This window comes from Engystomops pustulosus, chromosome 6, assembly GCF_040894005.1.
Source record: "Engystomops pustulosus chromosome 6, aEngPut4.maternal, whole genome shotgun sequence".
NCBI lineage: Eukaryota > Metazoa > Chordata > Amphibia > Anura > Leptodactylidae > Engystomops > Engystomops pustulosus.
Window position 1 is genome coordinate 43,606,181 of NC_092416.1, and position 20,559 is coordinate 43,626,739.

Below are 20,559 nucleotides of genomic sequence, written 5' to 3' on the forward strand. Positions count from 1 at the left end.
ACATCATCATCAGATTGAAAATACCAAATTATAAGCACAGTGATAAGGAAATCACTTATCTAAGGAATTATTTTTACTCAAACCCACTCCATCAATAATTCAGATACAAATAAAAGCATATGAGTGTGCACTAGTCCAAATCTGTAAGCTACAACATAGTTTAAAAATAGTCTATTTTAAACATTTCATATTTTATCAATTAATACACTGTAGCCACCTAATATCATAAATTTTAAGTAATATTGTGTAAGTGCAAGTGCCTCCAAGTCCAAGTGATTGTTATTGCTACATGCATAAGGGTAATTCACTCATGAAATCATAAATAAATAAATGTAATCTTCGTGCTTACCCATACAATGAAATGTCTGTGAATGGGGGTGGGATACCCCGAAGCATGTTTCTTGTGTCACCACTTCCTCAGGGGGCTGTGTTTCCATTTTTTACTCTCCACTTTCAAAAATCTATAAAATTTAATTTTTCCATGTAAACAGCTGTGGTTGGGCTTGTTTACCAGCTTTGCTGGTAGAAATCAAAGGGTGAACACCCACAATCAGTTTCAGCATGAATCAGGCTCAAAATAATGCACATGGTTAGTGTAAATAGTGATGTCACACTACAAGGATAATGCACATAGTGATGTCACAGTACATGGGTAATACACAAAGATTTCACAGTACAGGGCATTACACATAGTGTATCATACTGCTGGCTTCTGTCTATCCTTAGAGAAAACCGCATAAATCTATCATCTCTTTTTATAAAATTACATTCAGCATCTCCTGAAGTGGGCGGGACTTCCTGGTTGTGACATCAGCTAAGGTGATGTGTCAGAACACTAATAACTTTTTTATGCTGTTGGAAACAATGAGGACTGCTTTTCTCCTGCACATAGCAGGCTGCAGATGGAATTATGCCCCTCCCAACAAGCTCTGCCCATCCTCCTTTCTATACAGCTGTTCAGCACGGATTCCCATGATTACCAGGAAGCATGACAGATGGATAGATGGTAAAACCCTTGCTAGCAGTCACATGTCTGAAGATAGCCTATTATAATAAATTGATTATTTTCACTTTCAGTGCAGAGTTAGGCAAAAGTTTTTATACTTTACAGTTGTACTTTAAAGGGAACCTACCACCACGAATCTACCTATAAAGGTAGATCGGGTGGTAGGTGGATCAATAGGACGTGAGGATAGCCCTTTTAAAGGCTAATCCTCACATCCCCGCACTGTTTTGATAACTTTTATTATCTTTATATGTAAATTTTGTTATGCGGATACTGGGGCCTGGAGTAGCCGTGGCTTAGGCTACACGGCGCGGCTACTCCACGCCCCAGTAGCCTCTTTATCCCTCCTACCCACAATCTTCGGCGTGCAGCTCCTCGTCCGATGAACCTGCCATCTGCGCATGTGCAGAACAGCAGGCCCGCGCCTGTGCAGCTACGGCTTCGGAGCAGTGACAATAGCTTAAGCTACATGGCGCGGCTACTCCATGCCCCAGTAGCCTCTTTATCCCTCCTACCCACAATCTTCGACGCGCAGCTCCTCGTCCGACGAAACTGCCATCTGCGCATGTGCAGAACAGCAGGCCCGCACCTGTGCAGCTCCGGCTTCGGAGCAGTGACTGCAGCTTAGGCTACATGGCGCGGCTACTCCATGCACCAGTAGCCGCATAACAAAATTTACATATAAAGATAATAAAAGTTATCGAAACAATGCGGGGATGTGAGGATCATCCTCGGGTTCTATTGATCCACCTACCACCCGATCTACCTTCATAGGTAGATTCATGGTGGTAGGTTCCCTTTAAATCATGGCATCCCTCATTTGGTGATAGTGGTACTATGTGGTGGAGTTGTAGTTACAATTGATCTAATGAATGGAAATGTGCATTCCAAATGTATTTATTATGCTGTGACATTTGAATCTACTTTTCTGCTTAATGAAACTTACATCACTATAAGGTCCACAGTAAATCAGGTCCTCTCCTGTATAGACTTTGAGAGCTCCAGGTCCAGTATGTAATACGATTTTACAAGCTTTGCTATAAGTGCCCCCTGTTGCTTTATGCTGATTGTAGCTGATCCTAATTATACCATGGAACGTAAAGCCTTACTGTCTCCTGCGGTCTCAGACAATTGTTTCACTCTACATCTCCGCACAGAGATCATGTACAGCCATCATTTGTCAGTTAACCTGTAGAACTGTGTATGGGAGGTTAAACCCAGGATTAAATTATTTCTTGCTGCCAAAGTGTTAGATGTGCTTTGAACATGTTGTCAGGATTTATTCTTTCATTTCACATTTATTGGAACATTGCATTTTGCCCCTTTTACCATTGACCTTCGGTATCCCACTTGGATCAAGCTTCTCTGCAGAGCTAGATGGAAGTAATGGTGAGAAGACAATTGAAAGTAAAAAAAATGCAGCCTTTTAAACTACATCACCACAGCCATATGGGGGACGTATATATGGCCATCATATATATGCTGTATATATACGTCGACCATAGATGGCAATAAGTGCACCACGTCGTATGGGAGCGGTTTAGTGGAGCACACGTGCGGCACCATACCTTTCTATAGCTGGAAAAAAGCTGCCCTATCTTTCTCCGGAATACGTCGCCATGCGCCATAGGTCGCTGTGGAGAGGGGCGGGGTTGAGTAGTGCTCCTCCTCTCTCCTGGGCGCTGACATGCTACGGTGCGGTGGGCACAATGTCGTGTAAATGTAGCCTTAACCCCAATGACCACTATCAACCCCAACGACCAGGGTCTTTGAGAAAGGCACTTGTTAGCAATGCTACAGGCTTATGATCAGCAGTTTTTTTTTACCTTATAATTTTATAAATTAGTATTCATGTTGAAAGCAGTTATTAATTTCAGAAGTGAATAGAGCAAAGGATAATAGGCAACTTTTCAATATACTTTATTAAGGAACACAGCTTGTCTCTCTCTCATTTTTTTGCTCCTTTCTTGTCCTGCAAGAGCAGTGATTTTTAGAGCCTTAACAGCTAGACCTTCAAGGGGTTGGCTAAAATTTTAGTTTAAGTTTATTTAAGTTTAACTCAACCATTAAGAAGCTGTCAAGATATGGAAGAAGTTCAAGCCCTGTGCTTCCCATAACCTATGCACCTGTCTACTTGCTGGCCCTACTCTAAATCAAAAGCGTCAGCTGAGCGACTTTTCCCAACCTACTTATGTGCACTGATAGCATAACCCATCTATAGCATCTGTGTCAACTTCAACTTAGATCCATGATATATATTGTTTATGAGATGAGTATACCTCGCCCTTATCCTCCGGCTGTCTGCTCAGGTCCAGCAATGGTTAATTCTGGTAACTAATAGAACTGCCTAGAAAAGGGGTTTCCCTGCTGTTAATAGTTTACCATAATCGGCTCCTTAACTGGCTCCTTAACTTGTGAGAGAATCTGTTTGTTGTATCTTTGGTTTTTCAATCTAGGCTCCTGTTCAGACCACTCTTCTTATTTTGTGATTTTTGAACTGTGTTGCTATCTTTGTTCTGATCCAGCGTTTTTACCATTCTTATGTGTTTGTGTTGTCTATCCTGTTTCATGTTGCAATTTGTTGTAGGGAGGTAATGTCTTCTGGTTGTCTTCCCCCTGCTTAAAGGAGCAGAGCAATAGGTAGGGACAGTGGGGAAGTGGGTTTAGTTCTATGGCCCTTTGTCTGTTTCATCTGTCCATTCCCCATGTCTGCATTACACATGTATATTTACATTTTTCGATATGTGGCTTCAGGGATGGCTTGTGATTTCTAGTACAGCAACTCTTTTGTGTCACCCCTTTCATCCTCATAGACTGTAAGCTCTTGAGAGCAGGGCCCTCACTCCTTTATTCCATAAGAATGTTTATACTCTGTAATGTAATATTATATTTGTATATGTCCCCTGTGATTTGCAAACCTACGGAATATGATGGCGCTATATAAATGAAGATTATTATTATTATTATTATTATTATACTGTGGATATAAAGTAGCGCACTATTATATCCATTTCACTATGCTGTTTTAAATGCATCTCACTAAAAATGCTGGTAGCTAAAGATAGACTTTTCCAGTTTCCTCTCATTCTCTCACAGCTGGGGATCCTGGAAAGAATAGCACAGTCATATCCCAGCCAAACATTCATACGATCATTTTTGTCTGCACCCATTTAGACTTATCGTATCCACAAAGTCACAAACAAGAGGTGCTGTGAATGCTTAGCAGCCTCGGGAACTGTCTATCCTGAAGGTCACACATCTAGAGTATTTTTAATGGTGACACATAACTATTGCCCTTTCACACCCCTCCCCGGCACCAGACAGCAGCCAAGGCACGTAGCCTAGATGGTGTCACATCTAATAGATATTACAGTCCCTCTGGTCAGGCAGTGAAATGATGTCAGTGCTATAGAGTAAGAGGTTAGTGGCATAATTTCTTTGACTCTATTGCTTAGCCTTTGTCTCTTATTGGCAATACTACTGCATATCTCTTTGCTAGTTTGCATCCTCCATAGAGAATAGCTATTAACTATCCTGCAGCAAATCAGAGAGGCCACAATCTCAGTACAGTGTATCACAAGAAAGGGCAGAGCTATAACTGTGTGGTTTGTGGAAAGAAAGATTATTACTAGAGATGAGCGAGCACTAAAATGCTCGGGTGCTCGTTATTCGGTACGAACTTTTCCCGATGCTCGAGTGCTCGTACCGAATAACGAGCCCCATTAAAGTCAATGGGAGACCCGAGCATTTTTTCACTAACACAACACATTAAAAGAACAGTAAATAATAACACATTCCACATGTTTCCAGATGTTTTAATTGTAAGAATACATTAAAAAAACACTATTCTTCACTTTACAGGTGTTCGCGCGTGTCTCCCGCTAAGTTCGGAGATGTGCGTCGAACATCTGGATGTGAAGAATAGTGTTATTTCAATGTGTTCTGCAATTAAATGGTCCTGTATTCACTGTTTTCACTGTTTTAACTGTTTTTATTCTATTCTTCACTTTGCAGATGTTAGCACAAGTCTTCCGATAATGTCGGAGATGTGCGCGCACATCAGCAATGTGAAGAATAGTGTTATTTGAATGTGTTCTGCACTTAAATGCTCTTGTATTCACAGTTTGCACTGTTTTTATTCTATTCTTCACTTTGCAGATGTTCGCGCATGTCTCCCGCTAAGTTTGGAGATACGCGCTAACATCAGCAATGTGAAGAATAGAATAAAAACAGTGAAAACACAAGCATTTAAGTGCAGATTGCAGAACACATTCAAATAACACTATTCTTTACATTGCTGATGTTCGGCGCACATCTCCGAACTTAGCGGGAGACACGGGCGAACACCTGTAAAGTGAAGAATAGTGTTTTATTAATGTATTCTTACAATTAAAACATCTGGAAACATGTGTTATGTGTTGAAGAACAGTGTAAACACTGTTCTTCACTGTCTTTTATTAATTTAATGCTCGAACTCGAGCCGGCGAGATACTCGTCCGAGTAACGAGCCGGTCCGAGTATGCTAATACTCGACCGAGCAGTATACTCGGACGAGTATACTCGCTCATCTCTAATTATTACTAAAGTAGAATTTAAATCTTAAATCTTTTAATAGTACCACCATAAGAACAAAACCATTATTTAAGTTCTAAATAATATTGATTGTTTTTTTGTTTTTGATTTTTTTATTTTACAAACGTGCTATCAAAATTGGGATATGTCAACTCGGTAAAGGTGTTCTCCAGTGACATACAAGTTAGTCCCTATCCACTGAGAGATGAATAGACGAATAGAGCAGTTGGCATATGGCTGACCGGCTACTCTCTTCATCTTGCGGTTCTATGGAGGTAGAATGGACCCACGTTCTTGTGATCCATAGGGGTCCAAATGCAGAGACCCCCCATCAATTAGAAAGTTATCCCCTATCATCCTGTGGATAGGGGCTAACTTGTATGTCACTGGAGAACCCCCTTCAACATGTTTTCTTCTAATGGACAAATTGAACTTCTCAGTGATACCATTTCATAGTGCATGCATTATGCTGGGAAGCTCCAAAAATCCAAATGCAGTGGAATTGATAAAAATAAATGGAATAGTGCAGTTTTGTTATTAAAGTTTACACTATATGGACCAAATAAGAGGCTCCATTAACAACTGAATCACTTTTTATCAATATAAACATTTGAAGGTTTTTCTCCTATTAAGACATTCCCAATATGGGTTTCATCATTTTATTAATTTAATAGGTGAGGCTCTTTCTGATGCAGGGATAACTCATGATTCTAATTTTACTTGTTTATTTTTTTTAAATAGCTACCGGTATAAATACATATTTTTTTTTAACCTTAAAGGAACTCTTTCATGAGATGTCACTTTATTAACTATTAATACTGCTGAGTGGATCCCTGTATCATGGTTGGAAATATATGTTTATTATGAGTTGAGCTTTATTTGTATGTTAAAAAGCACCAGTGCTTCAGGGGGCATCCCCCTCAGGGCTCTGGCTATTATGGACTTTGGAAGCACTTGTGATCCACATCCCTGCTCCCTTGACATGAGCACCTCTCCCTGTCCCCAAAGACTCTATGCTGCCGCAAGATTTCCAGCAGAAGGAGCAGGGAGATGGGGTAGAAGTGCTACCAGGGGATGGGGGGCATGTAATAGCCAAATTTCCACTGCCCTGTTCATAAAATAATGGGGGATACATTTAGATCAACCACACTTTACACACTTTTTTACAAATTTACACTTTAGTAAGTTAGTTGTAGATTACATTTTACCAACAATTGTATCTTTAGAGGTCACCTGTTCCTGGATAGATTGGCCATAGACTAAAATATTAACAAAGAAAAGGGCACCAGTAGGTGGCAACACTTCTTGCCAGTTTAAAGCTTCCTGTCCACAAAGTAAATATTTGTATCGGCTGCATCTAGTCCATTACCAAAAGTCAAAGGGTAATACGAAAAAAATAATAACCTGAATTAACAATCTAATTAAAACTACTGTAAATATATTTTCACTACAAATTAGATGCATCTGTCCTAGAAAGCTGTTGTTTTAAAGAGCATATTTCCTTCTTTTAATGTTCTAGATGAAAGGAAAATCCTTAAGCAAAATTTCTATAAAAAACTATCCATTTTTAACTTTAAATCTTATTCTACAGCGTGTTTAAGCTGTTTAAATCTTTTCCTGAGGGTGGAAAAAACAAAGTATAATTTTGTTGCTTTTCATTTCGCAATACCTAAGGTTTTTTTGCCTTTAGTCCTATAAGGGATGATTATCATATGTTGAATTAGGAAAAATCTGAGTAAATAAATGGGGCAATACTGAGATGAGCTTTGTGGATTAGTTTAAACCGTATTCAAAAGGAGAAATGACTGTCACAGACATGCAGTGTTTGGACTAAAAGACATGTTTGGCTGCTGCATTAAGAATAGATAGTAGAGGAAAGAGTTTTATGAGTTGGAAGACCAATTAATAAGGAGTTAGATGTCTAGAAGAGAGTGAATACGAGTGACCGTTAGTATTTTAGAGTGCAAATATACCATGCAAAGTAGAGATTGTAGTCCAGCACAACCCCAAGACAGTAAGCCGGCTGCCTCTGTTATGTGGATACCAAAGAAGGAAATGTAGAGGTCAGGGATGGCTTGGTTAATAGATGATAGAAAGACAATAAGTTAAGTTTTGGAAAGATTACGTTTCAAGAGAGGACATGAACAAATCTGCTGTTGGTTTGTCCTACAAGGGTAACGTAAAAGGGAAGGACAAGAGGACCTAGGGCTGACTCCTGAGGCAATGAGAGGAAGAGGAGACAAGAGAGATCCAAAAAAGGCGACACTAAAAGTTTGCTCGGAGAGATAGAAAGAAAACCAAGACAGTCCTTGGGCCAATGGAGCGAAGCACCTTAAGGAGGAGCTGGTTTCCCCAGAAATTACTCAGATGGTCTCTAAGGAGCATGGTGGGAGATCCTTTTTTTCTCAAGGAACCCTTTTAACATTTTGGGTTGGAACCAAAAAGGACTATTGAATACCAGGAGGCTAGCTAAAAGTAAAGTAGAAATAGGAGACATATAGTAGGAGCTAGGATTGGGTTTGTCTGCTAGGAGGACCTTACTCCTTTATTAAGGGTATTTCAGTGGCTAGGTAAGCACCCCCTTAGAAGCTTTGCAGCTTCCCTGTATTGCATATGAACAGGGGAGGAGGCTGTAAAGAGTGAAGAAGCATGTGGTGATGTATGAGCTGTAGAGAAAGGCACAGAAAGTTGAGCAGGATCACAAACCGGGATGGAGGAGCTGGAAGTAAAATGGGGGATCCTCTTCAATCTCCAAAATTCCTTGAGGGAGACTTATGCATCCACGGGGCTACACAGACACAGGGCTCTCCTGCTCCTACACAGAGCCTAATTATATGGTTATATTATACTTGCCCTGACCTTCAATGGATTCATAGACATTATCAGCACTAAGAGAGGAGATAAAAATATCACAGACTTTGAAGGTTTACATTGAGCGTTGTAAAAGAGCTATAGGTCATAGGTTATAAAAATAAGTCAGTTGTTCAACATGACAAGAGCTATTGATTTGTGGGAAATATAAATATTATCAGAAAAATGGTTTTAGTATTTGTCAACATCATCTAAGGCCAAAATGGCATGTTCAATTTCATTGTGCAGAAAAAGCACACAAGGCTAAATATTGTGGATATCTAGATTATCACAGTAAAATAGAGTTCAATATAGAACATGTAGCAATGTAAAACATGGCTGAAAGGGAATCTTTAATCAGAAAATCAACCAACCTGTCTCTATAAGTCCTGGTGAACACAATTTCAGTTGCCCCTATACACGACCCTGTAACTTCTGACTTAGGGTCAGGTAAGCCATATTGGCTTTCTGTCTCTCTGCCTCTAGCCCCTCCCCTTTTATTCCAGGACAGAGCTCATACACAGACACTGACTTCCTGCTGGCAACAGGGTAAGGAGTGTAAAGCTACAGACAGATAAGTTATTTATCTGAGGAGTGGGAGGAAGGCACATCAGATCTAGAAGTGTGTTGTGGAATAGCAGAGATGTAGGAGAGCCAGCTGTGTCCTTTTGTGTAATAGGCATCTCATGGATCTCATCATCTCTGGTTTGTCTCTTCTATCTTTCTATGTGTCAGATACTAGTAAAATAGTCAAAAGGTAAATGAAAGTGTATATAAACCTGTACCCTGATAATATAACCACATTTTTCAGCTCACAGAACTAGATGGATCATGAAGTGTCTGCTTAGAGAGTACCCACCAAGACCCTGGAATTTTACACTGCCCAGCCTCAGGAGTTATATGAGCTAAAACAGCAACAAAAATGAGTAAAATTGCACAGTAAAGGGTTAAAATTATCTTTATTATTATCTATATTGTGTAACCATCACTAGGGGATTAAAATTTGCGAATTTTCTTTATTGGGAAAACCCCTTTAAAGAAATACAATATAAAAAGACTAAAGTTAATAAATACTTGATTTTAATGCAAAAAATATATATTGTTACAATAAAGAGATATTTATTCTTTAACCATCACATTTTATTTGAAACACACACCTGATTATTAGCTGCAGGCTGTGAATGCAGGACGTGAATTATATGTTGATATAGTCGACAAATACAATAACAGTTTTCAAGATTGAGAGAACAGATGGAGAAATGAGGGGATGTACTGAGAAACATATGTGACCTGGAAGGGGCAGATGGATTTTGGTATAAAATGATCATTTTTCTCTCTAAAATTGAAGATATGGCCAAGTAATTGCTGTTTGTGGGCAAACCATTCGGTAGACAATGAGCAACATGTCTACATTTATTTCAAGGGAAATATGACTGTGATTTAAAAGTAAATCAATCAAAGTAGGTATTCAGTAATTGGCTGTGTTTTATATAGGGAATGCTTGAAATAACAAACAAAAAAAACATCATACTCACCTATTTATTCCTGCAGCTCTAGTGATTTCCCTCTTTCTTTGTGATTTCTACCCAGTGACCACAGCAGTCATTCACTGGTGGTAACAGTCCTGTGGCATTACTGCTGAGACCATTGATAAGTAGCAGAGGTCTATAGACATGGATATAACTAATATACTGTAATTAGTCATGATCAGACCCAGTGGGATTCGGGTTGAGCAGGTTTAGCCAAATCTAAATTTGAACACCTGTGGTGCTTGCATTGATTGCAGGTGTCAACCCTTTGAACGTGTTCACAAACACCCACAATCGGTGCTGATACCAATTGCGGATGTTATCCCTTACATGCCATAGGCCAGTGGTGGCGAACCTATGGCACGGGTGCCAGAGGTGGCACTCAGAGCCATTTCTGTGGGCACTCAGACCATCACCCCAGGACAGAGTTCACCAAATAGGACCAAATACACCGAATCTTCCTGCAGTCCCAGGCAACTAGAGAGATGCTGCTCTCAGCGCTATTTTAAAGCGACACTTCATTGGCTGTGTGAAAAGTGAGAAGGTGTGGACAGGGCTGCATTATCTTTGGAGGTCATCTTGCTGGACCCACAATACTTCCTCTCCAGAATGAGACCCTGGAGAGAGGCTACAATGAGAGTCTGAATTTGGCTTCTCTCAACTGTATTGGTTCTTTCAACTGTACAGGGGCCGATATGATTGAAAGATGCGGAAGAACAGGTAGCAATAAGTTACTGCTTAAAATGTCGCGTTGGCACTTCACGGTAAATAATTAGATTTTGGTTGTTGTTTGGGCACTCGGTCTCCAAAAGGTTCGCCATCACTGCAATAGGCAAAGCCACCGGTGTCATGTAATTGCTTGGGCACCGCAATATTTTGCCTACATAATTGTTGACCTTCCCCTGTCATCACAGGGAGTAACAAGAACCTCTGAAAAATTGTACCCCCAGCAATTACAAAGCATGGCTATGTGGCAAACACGAACTCGGAGTTCTAGCTGAATTTAGTGTATGTGTCTGGTGACCTCAACTCGCTATATTATAGGGGCTGTCAACTTTAAGCACATTCCAGTAAATAATTGATCTTGTTTGTTTAATGCAAAGTTGTATAATTTTCTAATATACTTTCTATATCAATTATTTACAGTTTTCTAAATCTCTGCTTACTATCACGCAATATGAAGCTTTATTCTTTACTTCCTGTAGTTAAGCACCAGTCCATGGTCATGTGATGTGTGATACCCATCATATTACCTCACATATGTCTATCTATCAATATTATATTACCTCACATATTGAGGCTCATTTACTAAGGGTCAGCGGAGCTCTTTTTCGTTGGGTTTCCCGACGATTTACATTTTGGGCGGCATTTAACAGGGGATTTTGGCGCACGCGATCAGATTTTGGCGCATCAGTGCCGGCTTGCACGTGACAACCCGACGGATTCGGACTACGTGCAGGATTTAACATTTCTAATTGTGTTGCAAGACAAGCACTTACAAGCACCGGGAAGAAGAAGGTGAACTCCGGTGGACCTCGGTGGGGAAGCGACGAATGCAGGAACTCGGGCGCACAAGCTTCATCTTCATCGGACTGTCCGAATCGGGGATCGCGACTGGACCAGGTAAGTAAATTTGCCCCATTATGTCACCTATACCCTTACACATTAGCTGTATGTATATCTATTCATATCTCTCCATCACATTACCTCATATTTCCTCGTATATCTCTATCTATAACATACAACCTCAAATATTACGTCATATATATATATATATATATATATATATATCAAGCTGCATGCATATCTATCTATATCTCTCCATCATATTATCTCGTATTACCTCACATATTACTTTACATATTATCTGACTCATATGCTGTTTTATACTTATGGCCAGAGCTCATATTGAATCCTTGCCGCACCGTGACGTTCCCTAAAGTGCCCATTTTAACCTAAAATCCAATAAAAAGTATTCAGTAAATGACCAATTACATTTTAAATTGTACTTAAAGTTAACCTGAGTAAGTACAAATACTTAGATATATGAAAGTCATACTGCAGTGAGTTAAAAGGTGACAAAGATTTACAGCTTTGGATGTGTGAAACATGGATTGAGTGATAGAAGAAAATTACGATCTTCTTGTTAAATGCCTGAGGTACAAGATTGAAATATGGCAGCACATTTACAAGTGAATAATGGACTTCGTATGTGTCGAGAAGCTTAAATGGAACCTGAACTTCTAAAAGAAACAATTTAACAAATCTGATAAAGTTTTTACTTGTCATCACAATACTTTGCAATTTTGTTAAAAAATATTAAAGGAATTGTGTGGGATTAAAAAAAAGGTACATATGTCTAGGAAGAGGGGTGCTCTGAAATAAAAAAAACATTTTATACTCACCTCAACCGTTTCTCCCGATCTCCTGCAGTGATGATCGTCACTACAGGGCCTATGTTTGTTTCCCAGACAATCCCAGACAATTCTAACATACTGCATGGAATACTGACCTTTTCTATCTAACTAACGTATCCTAACTAGAGATGAGCGAGCACTAAAATGCTCGAGTGCTCGTTATTCGAGACAAACTTTTCCAGATGCTCGAGTGCTCGTCTCGAATAACGAGCCCCATTGAAGTCAATGGGAGACTCGAGCATTTTTCAAAGGGACCATGGTTCGGGAATAAAATGTGTTAATTAATTGAAAAAGAATGTCTTCTGATAAGTTAGCAGATGTATGCAAACATCTGCAATCTATTCTTCACTGTTCCGCACGTATATTATCTCCCGACAAGTTAGCAGATGTGAAGAACAGTGAAGAATAGAATAAAAACATTGAACACAGGATCATTTCAGTGAAAAACACAGTGAAGAATAGATTGCAGATGTTCGGCACATCTGCTTACTTGTCGGGAGATACGCTGTCTCCGTGCCCCGCTGTCTCTGTGCCCCGCTGTCTCCGTGCCCCGCTGTCTCCGTGCCCCGCTGTCTCCGTGCCCCGCTGTCTCCGTGCCCCGATGTCTCCGTGCCCCGATGTCTCCGTGCCCCGCTGTCTCCGTGCCCCGCTGTCTCCGTGCCCCGATGTCTCCGTGCCCCGATGTCTCCGTGCCGCTCCGTGCCGCTCCCCGATGTCTCCGTGCAACGATGTCTCCGTGCGGCTCCCCGCCGCTCCCCGATGTCTCCGTGCCCCGCTGTCTCCGTGCCCCGCTGTCTCTGTGCCCCGCTGTCTCCGTGCCCCGCTGTCTCCGTGCCCCGCTCTCTCCGTGCCCCGATGTCTCCGTGCCCCGCTGTCTCCGTGCCCCGCTGTCTCCGTGCCCCGCTGTCTCCGTGCCCTGATGTCTCCGTGCCCCGCTGTCTCCGTGCCCTGATGTCTCCGTGCCCCGATGTCTCCGTGCCCCGATGTCTCCGTGCCCCGATGTCTCCGTGCCGCTCCCCGATGTCTCCGTGCAACGATGTCTCCGTGCGGCTCCCCGCCGCTCCCCGATGTCTCCGTGCCCCGATGTCTCCGTGCCCCGATGTCTCCGTGCCGCTGCCTGATGTCTCCATGCTGCCGCTGCCCCATGTCTCCGTGCTGCCGCTGCCCCATGTCTCCGTGCTGCTCCCCGGTGTCTCTGTGCTGCTCCCCGGTGTCTCTGTGCTGCTCCTCGTTGTCTCTGTCCTGCTCACCGTGTTCTGCAATGTGTTCTTCACACATATATATTGTTCTTCACATACTATTTTGTTCGCACCGTTCCGCGCGTATCTCCTGACAAGTAAGCAGATGTGCCGAACATCTGTAATCTATTCTTCACTGTGTTTTTCACTGTGTTTTTCACTTAAATGATCCTGTGTTCACTGTGTTCACTGTTTTTATTCTATTCTTCATTGTTCTTCACTGTGTTTTTTTAATTAAATGCTCGATCTCGAGCAGGGGAAATACTCGTCCGAGCAACGAGCCGTTTCGAGTACCTTAATACTCGAACGAGCATCAAGCTCGGACGAGTATACTCGCTCATCTCTAATCCTAACGCATACATGTCACCTATTTGGTGAACCTCCAGATATGTTTGTAAATTGATACTTAATTGTGTTTATGTGTTGTATTTGTTTAAAAAGAAAACCAGTTTGTCAATAAAATATTATTCCACAATATTGTGCAATGATATCAAACAAGGTCACATCTATCGCTACAAATATGGCTTCCTCATAGGCCTCATCTAAAGAAAAAATAAATAGAAAATACAGGAGCATAGGCTACCAAAAGGAAAGGGGTGACTTACCAAGTCATGGTGTATAGAGATGAGAGAACATGCTCGTCCGAGCTTGATGCTCGGTCGAGCATTAGCGTACTCGAAACTGCTCGTTGCTCGGACGAATACTTCGCCCGCTCGAGAAAATGGCAGCTCCCGCCGTTTTGCTTTTTGGCGGCCAGAAACAGAGCCAATCACAAGCCAGGAGACTCTGCACTCCACCCAGCATGACGTGGTACCCTTACACGTCGATAGCAGTGGTTGGCTGGCCAGATCAGGTGACCCTGGGATAGACTAGCCGCTGCCCGCGCTGCTCGGATCATTCTGTGTCTTGATGCCACTAGGGAGAGAGCTGCTGCTGGTCAGGGAAAGCGTTAGGGTGTTCTATTAGCTTACTGTTAGGCAGGAGTGATTCTCCAAGAACCCAACAGCCCTTTTTAGGGCTACAATAACGTTATACTTTTTTTTTTTATTTGCAGCTAGTACCATATTGTGAGGAATTTGCAGGGGGACTTGCTACCGTTGTGTTTAGCTCTTAGTGACACACATATCCACCTCAAACACCAAAGTGGGAAAATTTATTAGGGGTTTGATTTCAATTAGGCACAGTCTGCCATTTACTTTTTATTTTACGTTTATTTTTTTAATAACTCAGTGTCATCTCATCTTGCATAGTAGTGTGCTTTCATACTTGGCTAGAAAATAGCCATAGGAGAATCCAAACGGCTTACTTACGCCTACAGTAGCGTTATATATATTTGATTTCTGGTTGATCTGCTGGTGGCTGTACTTGCTGCAGTGCATCTACTAGCAAATTGTGAGCAAATTGTAGTGAGACTTGCGACCGCTGTGTTTTGCGCTTAGTGACGCACATATCCATTGCAAAGACCGAAGTGGGAAAATTTAGTAGGGGTTGGATTTCAATTAGGCACAGTCTGCCATTTCCTTTTTTATTTTACGTTTATTTTGTTTAATAACTCAGCGTCATCTCATCTGGCATAGTAGTGTGCTTTCATACTTGGCTAGAAAATAGCCATAGGAGAATCCAAACGGCTTACTTTCGCCTACAGTAGCGTTATATATATTTGATTTCTGGTTGATCTGCTGGTGGCTGTCCTTGCTGCAGTGTATCTACTAGCAAATTGTGAGCAATTTGTAGTGAGACTTGCGACCGCTGTGTTTTGCGCTTAGTGACGCACATATCCATTGCAAAGACCGAAGTGGGAAAATTTATTAGGGGTTGGATTTCAATTAGGCACAGTCTGCCATTTCCTTTTTTATTTTACGTTTATTTTTTTAATAACTCAGTGTCATCTCATCTTGCATAGTAGTGTGCTTTCATACTTGGCTAGAAAATAGCCATAGGAGAATCCAAACGGCTTACTTACGCCTACAGTAGCGTTATATATATTTGATTTCTGGTTGATCTGCTGGTGGCTGTACTTGCTGCAGTGCATCTACTAGCAAATTGTGAGCAATTTGTAGTGAGACTTGCGACCGCTGTGTTTTGCGCTTAGTGACGCACATATCCATTGCAAAGACCGAAGTGGGAAAATTTATTAGGGGTTGGATTTCAATTAGGCACAGTCTGCCATTTCCTTTTTTATTTTACGTTCATTTTGTTTAATAACTCAGCGTCATCTCATCTTGCATAGTAGTGTGCTTTCATACTTGGCTAGAAAATAGCCATAGCAATAGGATAGCATCGTTTGGTTTTAAAAACTGAAAAACACAAAAAAAAACAAAAAAACACAAAAAAAAGTTTAAAAAAAATTAAAGTTATAACTCTCATTTTAAAAATGTTTAACCCGAGGGCTGGGGGTAGAGGACGAGGGCGGGGACATGGGCGTCCAACTACTGCAGGGGTCAGAGGCCGTGGTCCTGGGCGGGGTGAGACACCACCTGCTTATGAGGGAGCAGGGGAACGCCGCAGAGCTACACTCCCTAGGTTCATGTCTGAAGTTACTGGGACTCGTGGTAGAGCACTGTTGAGGCCAGAACAGTGCGAACAGGTGATGTCGTGGATTGCCGACAATGCTTCGAGCAATTTGTCCACCAGTCAGTCTTCCACGCAGTCCACCCATGTCACCGAAATCGGCACTCCTCCAGCTCCTGCACCTCAGCCTCCTCCCCCCCAGTCTGCCCCCTCCAAGGAAAATTTGGCATTTGAACCGGCATACTCTGAGGAACTGTTTTCTGGACCCTTCCCACAGTCACAAACCACTTGTCCGGTTGCTGCTGAGCAATTTTCCGATGCCCAGGTTTTCCACCAGTCGCAGTCTGAGGGTGATGATGACCTTCTTGACGTAGTGGAAGAAGTGTCTAAAGAGGTGTCCGACGATGAGGAGACACGGTTGTCAGACAGTGGTGAAGTTGTTGTCAGGGCAGGAAGTCCGAAGGGGGAGCAGACTGAGGGATCGGAGGATGATGAGGTGACAGACCCAAGCTGGGTTGATAGGCCGGGTGAACACAGTGCTTCTGAAACAGAGGAGAGTCCTCTACCAGAACAGGTTGGAAGAGGCAGTGGTGGGGCCAGACGGAGAGGCAGGGCCAGAGCTGGTGCATCAGCGCCAAATGTGTCAACTAGTGAAGCTCCCGTGGCGAGGGCTCTTGCGGCGAGGACTAGATCTTCAGAAGTCTGGAGGTTCTTTAAGGAAACACCGGATGACCGACGGACTGTGGTGTGCAACATTTGCCAAACCAGGATCAGCAGGGGTTCCACCACTACTAGCTTAACTACCACCAGTATGCGCAGGCATATGAATGCTAAACACCCCACTCAGTGGCAACAAGCCCGTTCACCTCCGGCCGTGCACACCACTGCTCCTTCCCCTGTGTCAGCTGATAGTCAGCCCCCTGCCCAGGACCCTGCCACAAAAACCCCATCGTCGCCTCCACGATCCTCCACAGCATCCACCAGCGTTCAGCTCTCCATACCCCAGACGCTGGAGCGGAAACGCAAATATAGTGCAACCCACCCGCACGCCCAAGCCCTTAATGTCCACATCTCCAGATTGCTTAGCCTGGAGATGCTGCCCTATAGGCTAGTAGAGACCGAGGCCTTTCGCAACCTCATGGCGGCGGCCGCCCCTCGGTATTCGGTCCCCAGCCGCCACTACTTTTCCCGATGTGCCGTCCCAGCCCTGCACCAGCACGTGTCAGACAACATCATCCGTGCCCTGAACAACGCCGTTTCTGACAAGGTCCACCTGACCACGGACACGTGGACGAGTGCTGCCGGGCAGGGCCACTATATATTGCTGACGGCACATTGGGTTAACTTGGTGGGGGCTGGGACCGAGTCTGACCCAGCGGCTGGTCATATACTGCCGACGCCGAGGATTGCGGGGCCTACCTCGGTCCAGGTGTTTCAGGCCTACTATGCCTCCTCCTCCTCCCACCCCTCCTCCACCTCCTCCGAATTACCATCCGTGGGCATGGCGCCATCAGTCGGTAGCTCTAGGCACAGCAGCAGTGCCGTCGCTAAGCGACAGCAGGCGGTGCTGAAACTGCTGAGCCTAGGCGATAAAAGGCACACCGCCCAAGAGCTATTACAGGGCATCACGGCGCAGACTGATCTGTGGCTGGCACCACTGAACCTGAAGCCAGGCATGGTTGTGTGTGACAACGGCCGTAACCTGGTGGCGGCTCTGCAACTCGGCAGACTGACACATGTGCCATGCCTGGCCCATGTGTTAAATCTGATAGTTCAGCATTTCCTCAAGACATACCCCAATCTGTCTGATTTGCTCACGAAGGTGCGCCGCATCTGTGCGCATTTCAGGAAGTCCAGCACAGATGCTGCCACTCTCAGGGCAGCGCAGCGCCGCCTCCAACTGCCCGCTCACCGACTGTTGTGCGACGTGCCCACGAGGTGGAATTCAACACTGACAATGTTATCCAGAGTTTACCAGCAGCGCCGAGCGATTGTAGACTGCCAGATGTCAACTTCCACCAGAACTGGTTGTCAGGTCAGTCAGCTTCCTCAAGTCTACAATGAGGAGTGGACGTGGATGTCTGATATCTGTCAGGTGCTGAGTAACTTTGAGGAGTCAACACAGATGGTCAGTGGCGATGCCGCCATCATCAGCCTCACCATCCCGCTGCTTGGCCTGTTGAAAAACTCTCTGATCAGCATGAAGTCGGAAGCTTTGCGCTCGTCACAAGAGACGGGGGAAGAAGATTCCCTTGTTGATAGCCAAAGCACCCTTAGGTCTGTTTCTCAGCGCATATCGGAGGAGGTGGAGGTGGAGGAGGATGAGGAGGAAGAGGAGGAGAATGTTGGCGAGACACAAGAGGGGACCATTGTTCAGTCCTTCACTGTTCAGCGTGTATGGGCAGAAGAAGAGGAGTTGGAGGAGTTGGAGGAGGAGGAAATGGACAGTCAGGCCAGTGAGGGGAGTGAATTCTTACGCGTAGGTACTCTGGCGCATATGGCAGATTTCATGCTAGGCTGCCTATCCCGTGACCCTCGCGTTCAAAGAATTTATTCCAGCACCGATTACTGGGTGTTCACTCTCCTGGACCCACGGTACAAGCAAAATCTTTCCACTCTCATCCCTGGAGAGGAAAGGAGTGTGAGAATGCATGAATACCAGCAGGCCCTGGTTCACAAGCTGAAACAGTATTTCCCTTCTGACAGCGCTAGCGGCAGAGTGCGTAGTTCTGCGGGACAAGTAGCGAGGGAGAGTAGGCGAGCAGGCAGCTTGTCCAGCACTGGCAAGGGTACGCTTTACAAGGCTTTTGCCAGCTTTATGTCACCCCAGCAAGACACTGTCACCTGTCCCCAGTCTCGGCAGAGTAGGGCTGATCTTTACAGAAAGATGGTGAGGGAGTAAGTAGCTGACCATACCATCGTCCTAAATGATCACACAGCTCCCTACAACTACTGGGTTTCAAAGCTGGACATGTGGCACGAACTGGCGCTGTACGCCTTGGAGGTTCTTGCCTGCCCTGCCGCTAGCGTCTTGTCCGAGCGGGTTTTCAGTGCAGCTGGTGGCATCATCACCGATAAGCGTACACGCCTGTCGACTGACAGCGCTGACAGGCTGACGCTTATTAAGATGAATAAAGCCTGGATTTCTCATAATTTCCAATCTCCACCAGGTGAAGGAAGCTCAACCTGAATAATTTATCCACTCCCCCTTCTCCTCCTCTTTGTACAGTAAAGCCGAGGAAACTGGCTATTTTTTGACAGGGCCCACTGGCTCTAGCTATAGTACTTTATGCATTTAATTTTTCTGGAGGGCCACCTACCCGGTCCTCTGTTTTAAACAATTTTTGGGAGTGCCACATACAGGCACTCAATCTATTCAATTTTTCTGGAGGGCCACCTACCCGGTCCTCTGTTTTAAACAATTTTTGGGAGTGCCACATACAGGCACTCAATCTATTCAATTTTTCTGGAACCTACCTGCTCCTCTGGTTCGAAAAGTTTTTTGGACTGCCACATACAGACACTCAATCTATTCCATTTTACTGGAGGGCCACCTACCTGCTCCTCTGGTTTGAAAAGTTTTTTGGACTGCCACATACAGGCACTCAATCTATTCAATTTTTCTGGAGGGCCACCTACCCGCTCCTCTGGTTTGAAAACTTTTTTGCACTGCCACATACAGGCACTCAATCTATTCCATTTTACTGGAGGGCCACCTACCTGCTCCTCTGGTTTGAAAAGTTTTTTGGACTGCCACATACAGGCACTATCCAAATTAAATTGTCTCCATAGCAGCCTCCACACGTTGTCTCCATTGCTACCTCCAGAAGTCGTCCATATAGCTGCCTCCATACATCGTCCCCTTATCAAACGAGGTGTGTCAGGCAGAAATTTGGGTTGTTTTCATGGATTCCACATCAAAGTTGTTAACTTTGTCGCCACCCTGCTGTGTTATCCACAAAATATACTGGCAAACTTTTATCATTTACCAATATTATTTCAGCGCTTCTTGCGCGTCTGTTTACATTCCCCTCACCCGCCATATCCTAAACTTATAAGAACGCTACTACACTTGATCTTATACAAAAGGTTCTTAGAAGTGCTGTTTGGGGAGTAGCCTAGAGACAGGGGCTTGGATTGGCGAAAGCTCGCCTGGCAGCGGAGCGCCAGCTCCATGCGCTTCTTGCGCATCTGTTTACATTCCCCTCACCCGCCATATCCCAAACTTATAAGAACGCTACTACACTTAACTTGGTGCAGGCTGGGACCGAGTCTGACCCTGGGGCTGGTCATATACTGCCGACGCAGAGAATTGCGGGGCCTACCTCGGTCCAGGTCTCAAAGGTCTAGTATACCTCCTCCTCCTCCCACCCCTCCTCCACCTCCTCCTCCTCCGAATTACCATCCGTGGCCATGGCGCCATCAGTCGGTAGCTC